Source organism: Vombatus ursinus, unplaced genomic scaffold (genome assembly GCF_900497805.2).
Source record: "Vombatus ursinus unplaced genomic scaffold, bare-nosed wombat genome assembly UNPS02006216.1, whole genome shotgun sequence".
Classification (NCBI taxonomy): domain Eukaryota; kingdom Metazoa; phylum Chordata; class Mammalia; order Diprotodontia; family Vombatidae; genus Vombatus; species Vombatus ursinus.
The window spans coordinates 15,420-21,475 of record NW_020945994.1 but is presented as its reverse complement, the minus strand read 5'-3'; the positions used below and the strand labels follow the sequence as shown (position 1 = coordinate 21,475).

The following is a 6,056-nucleotide window of genomic DNA, read 5'->3' as shown; positions in this document are numbered from 1 at the left end:
TTCTAGGATCTCTTGGTACCAAAGGGTTATGGGCTCTGGGCTTCAGAAATCAGAGAGTTTGGAATAAATGTAGTTTCTACTTAAGGCTGGTAGGTCCAAAAAGCATGGACCTAGGTTGTAAGGGGGAACACGGTTGAATTATCCATTGCTCAGATACTTTCCAAAATTCCCTTACAAATATTTGGTATTTAGATAGACCCTTAGTATTCCAAGGTAAACAGAATCCACATTCAGACCAAATGCATTGCACTATAAAAAATGAAACAGTTGAAATCCCCATGAAGACTTCTTTTGTCAGCATGATTTGGCTCAGGAATGGGTGAAGGAATTCCTCATGTTTCTGAGGAAATTAATTTTAGTCTTTTTAGCATAAAGCATCTTACAAAGAAACATTCCTCTTTACTCCCACTTCCCTTGGTTCAGACACTTAGCATCTCTTGCTGGAACTATTTTCGTCACTTCCTAAGTGATCTCCCTGATTCAGTCTTTTCCTTCTCTAATTCACCCTCCTCACAGCTGCCAAAAATTATCTTTTAAAGCATATGTCTGGCCATGTCACTCTCCTGCTCAAAAATTTGGGGTCACTCCCTATTTTTTATCAAATCAAATGAAAACTCTTAAACCTACAAATCAAGTCCTCCAGAAGCAGGTTTCAGCCTATCTTTCCAAGCTTACTGCAATACTGGACTGCATTCCCAGACTTCATCCTGTCCCTCTCTATTTCATTGTCTTTTGATTCAGCATCACCAGTACCTAGAATGTACTAGCCCTACCCCATGACCTCTTATTAAAATCCTTTTCCCATGACAAAGCCAAGCTCAGATCCCACCTCTCCCATGAAGCAACCTCTTATTACACCTTATCTCTACTAATAAATAACCCTTCTTCCATTAAATCTCTCGCACAGCTTTAGTTATACTTCTCCTAGGCTGTTATCATACTAGTTATCTGTGTATTCTGCCCCAACCCCTACTGAGACGTTAAATTCCATAAGAACAGGGACTGTACATGATATCATCTTTGTATCATCAACATCTACTATAGGACAATCCATATAGCAGGCATTTACTTAATAAGTTTGTTGAATTAAATTGAACTAGAGTGTGACTCACTAATACATGACTGGTAGAGCTATGAGTTGGTCCAGCCATTTGGAATTATACTAAGAAAATTATTCAAATGTCCACAAGCTTTGACCCAAAAATCCCATTGCTAGGCATACACGCCAAGGAGGTGAATGACCAAAAATAACCCCTCAAAAAGCTATATAAACACATTTTTAGTAGCAAGGAACTAGCCAGCAAAGTAGATAACCATCAACTAAGGAGTGGCTAAAGAAGATGTCCTCCCCACATGTACAAAAATATTTACAGCAGCTCTTTTTTGTGGTGGCAAAGAATTGAAAATTGAAGGATTGGGGAATGGCCGAACAAGTTGTGGTATTTGAATGTAATGAAATATTACGTGCTATAAGATGAGTAGGCAGATTTCAGAAACACCTGGAAAGATTTACATGAACTGATGCTGAAGTGAAGTGAACTGAACCAGGAGAACATTGTACACAGCAACATTACATAATGATTAACTATGATAGACTTAGCTCTTCTCAGCAATATAATGATCCAAGACAATTCCTAAAGACTCGTGATGGAAAATGCTAATCACATCTAGAGAAAGAACTTTGGAGTCTGAATGCAAATCGAAACATCTTATTTCCATTTTTTTTTGTTTTTTTGTTTTGTTTTTTTTCTTTCTTTTGGTTTTCCCTTTTGTTCTGATGCTTCCATCAGAACATGATTAATGTGGAAATACCTTTAACATGATTATATACGTATAACCTATATCAGATTGCTTGCTGTCTTGGGGAAGGAGGAGGGAAGGGAAAGAGGGAGAAATACTTGGAACTCAAAATTTTACAAAAATGAATGTTGAAAACTATCTTTACATGCAATTGGAAAAAAATAGAATACTACTAATGAATTAAAAAGAACTTATCCTCTATGAATGTGATGGAATATTGTGACTGTAAAAAATAATGACTATGATGAATATATAGAAGCACTAGAAGACCTATATGAACTGATTCAAAGTGACCTAGGCAGAACATGGAAAACAATAGAAAGAACATGAAAACAATTGAAACTGGGTGGGCAGGGAGGGGGCCCCAGAGGCTGTAATGGCTGAGTCTGATCTTGGGGACAGAAATTATGACAACATGCTGAAGATGCTGTCTAACCTAAACAAGGACTTGGAGAAGATACTGGAGGAGATAGAGAAGATATCCATTCAAATGACCTGGATGGCCTATGACACGGTGGTGATGCACACCAACCCTGCCTTGGCCAACTCCACATGGTAACTGGAAGATGTCTTCTTGAACTGCAAGGAGGAGATGGAGAAGATCTGGCAAGAACTGCTTAATGAGACTTTTTTAAAGTGTTGGGCAGTTTTGTTGAAATGCTTATTTTTGGTCTTTGTGATTATTCATTCTAAGGGATGGATCTCTAGCAGAGGAAAGAGAAATGGATACATTGGAAAATGTAAGGAGTATAAAAACAAAAGATAAATTCTTTTGGGTGGAGGGAGAAAGAAAGAAGATGTGACTTTAAGTACATATAACCCTAATTTGTTTAGCACAGTGAATAGAGCACACAACTTGGAATTAGAAAGATCTGGATTCGCATCTGACCTCAGACACTTATTGGCTATGTGACCCTGGGCAAGTCACTTAACCCTGTTTGCCTCAATTTTCTCACCTATAAAATAAGCTGGAGGAGGAAACTTGAAGTACTCTAGTATCTTTGCCAAGAAAGTCCCAGATGGGGTGACAAAGAGATCAGACACTACTGAAACAACTGAACAACAACAAACCCCAACTTAGAAAACAAAGTGATATAAATTCAAAATGTCCTAAGATTATATTTACAGTTCCAATAAGGATAAAAAGCACTTTTCTGGATACTTGTAATCACTTAGACATAGCTTTTACTTGAAGGACTATCATTCACCAGAAGATAAAATAGATTTCTTCTGCTTGTCCTCAAATAGTAGAATTATGAGTAATAGGTACAAAGAGGAAAATCTAGGTTTGATGTGAGGAAAAACCTCCTAATCCCTAGAATGAAGTCAGTCACTACAGAAGGTAGTAGGTTCCCACTGACCTCATAAGCCACCTAACTTAACCTTACTCCAAAAAAAAAAAATTCACTACAATACAAAAGATAATAGTCATTAGTCTTTGCTTGAAGACTTGCAGTGAAAAGGAACCTAGTACTTTTAAAAGGCAGCCCATTCTAATTTCAGAGAATAACTTGGGCACCCAGGAGAATGAAAATCCTACCTCCCCACCCCACCCTTTCAAATTCCTGGCTCATAGCTAATCCAATTGATCTTACCACACCAACTTTTTTTTTTGAAGCCCCATATTGACTGACTTTCTGGTTTGGGTGTTTAAGATTAATCCATCAATATGTTTTGGAAGCTAGGTCTCCTGTCCTCATAGTTATCACACCCATAACCCAGTGAAAACATGAGGTTAGGTCTAAGCCAAGAAAAAGGGTACTAACTAATGTACTAAAGTTACTAATGCCCCTTTTCCTCTAAAAGCCTCTCACTAACTCTTCTAGGATGAAAATCTTTCAGGATGGCATAATGCTTAAATCCTCAATCCATTAGATTGTGAGCTACTCCATTAGACTGTGAATTCCTTGAGGTCAGGGGCTTTCACCTCTTTTTATATCCCTAGCACTTAGCACAGTGCCTGGATCATAATAAGTACCTAAGAAATACTTGACTGACTAACTCTTCCATCCTTCCCAGCAGAGACAGATTAGACCAAGAAGAATTTTGAATTTACCTGTCAAAATATTTTTCCTTACCTCACAGACAACTGGAGGAGGCAACTGAAAACCTAGTCAGGGTTTCTAATAAGGAACAGATTCATCAAAAATTAGCTTCAACATGTAAAGTCTTCATGCCCACATTAAATTATACCCATTTGGACAGAGGACTCCATTTACAACTGAATTCTGTCAAAATACTTTTCTAGGGTTTCTTCTTCTTCACAGCAGATTTTAATCTGCTGCTGTTATCCCATCCCTCTACTTAAACAAGCAGACTCCTGGGGGAAAGCCCCAAGAGCCATCTTAGCCCACATTGTGTATTTAGATGTGCTGGATTCAATTTCCTCATCTGTAAAATGGGGAGAACAATAGTAAATATCTCACAATGTTATCATAAGGCTCACATACACAAAGCACTTTTAAAACTTCACAGTATTATAAAAATTTCAGTCATCATCATCATCATTGTTGTTGTTGCTGTTGCTGTTATAGCTATTGTTGTTATACTTAGCACCTTGAGAGCTTTCCATAAGTTAGAGAAGGACCTGTTTGAGCTAAAGGAATCGATACATTTTTCTCAGCTTCTAAAGGGACCCTGGAAGCTTCTATGTCTCTAGAGGCTGGGTAACTCTTGAATGATCTGAACCCTCTTGTCTCTGACCAAATTGTCTGATAACTGCTTAATGAGAAAAATGGATTGTTTCTTTTAGGGACCAAGATATAATTTAACATACTGGTAAAGGGAACTTGCCTACTAATCCATATTCTTAATATAATTATGTCTTCCACAAGGAGCCTTGGCTCTCTCTCATCTCAGACTTTTTGAAAATGATGATTTGAAAGCACTGACCTCAGTATCTCTAAATGTCAAAGAATTTCAGAATTAGATAATCCCCAGAGACAATCTACCTGATAAAACCTCCCTCTGCAACATTCTCAGCAAGTTGACAATACTCCATCCTGTGTGAACCTACAGCAAGAAGGAACTGGCTTCCAGAGGCATCCCATTCCACTTCTGGATGGCTCCAATTAATTATTAGGAATGTTTTCTTCTTATCAAGGATAAATGTACTTCTACATCTTCTACCAATTTCACCTAGTTCTGTCCTTCAGGGCTAATCAGAGCAAGTATAATCTCTATTCCACTTGAAGGCCCTTGAAATACTCTAAGATAGCTATCATGTCCCCTTAAATCTTCTTTTCTTCAGGCTCAACAACTCAAGTTCTTTCATCTCAGGCTCATTATCCCCAGATCCTTAGATGGAATTATTTTAAATCCCCTCACAATATTGGTCATCCTCAAGATACACTCCAGGTTGTCAGTATCCTTCTTTAAATGTGGTACATTATTACATGTTATCACACATTATTACCTATGTGGTCTGCAAAATGATTGTCACCTCCCTTCATCTCAACACTCTGTTTCCAGTAACATAACCTATGATTCCATTACCTTTTTTTGGCTTCCATGTCATACTGTTTACTATACCGAACTTCTAGGCTGCTAAAATTCCCAGGTCTTTTTCACATAAGCACTTATCTAGCAATGTCACCTCCATTCCATACTCGCATCACTCAATTTTCAAACACAAATATGGGAATTTACATTTATCCCTATTGAATTTCATTTTAGATTCAGTCTACTGTTCTAGCCTGTCAAGAGTTCTCTTTATTGGATCCCAATTCTGTCATCTATGTGAGATCTGAGACATCAACAAGTTTGATAAGTATGCCTGTATCCATGTCAGTGATGAAATGTTGCAAAAAACTGGACCAAGGACAGATCCCTGGAGAATTTTAGAGATTTGCCCCTAGGATGAACTTACTCCATTAATATGGTGGTCTGGGGCTCAAGCTGCATCCTCCTTTTCTACCAGCAACGTTGACTGGAGATAGATAAAGCCCGAATGACATTAAGAGAAAATTCATCTAGAAACTTTCCAACTTTTTTGTCCTAAATCATGACCTAGGGCTAGGTTGAGGAGATTGTTTTAAAGCCTGCTTTAGGTTGATTTGTCTGTTTCTCAGTGGTATGTCAGCCACTGCCCAGTGTGATGGCTTATTCAAAATATTGGATAGAAATAAGATTCACTGTGAAATTAGCTGTAGACAAGCTCAGAAACTGCTAATGATGCAGAGATAATAAGGGGATTTGCAGAAAACACTGATATCGCATTATGATTAGCGAGCAGAACCTCACCCCTTGATGCCTGC

The 6,056-nt window shown here is 38.0% G+C and overlaps 1 pseudogene; it reads left to right on the top strand.

The window, feature by feature from the left end:
• The first annotated feature begins 2,176 nt into the window (after positions 1-2,176).
• Positions 2,177-2,438, top strand: LOC114032964 (annotated as a pseudogene).
• Positions 2,439-6,056: the final 3,618 nt, after the last annotated feature.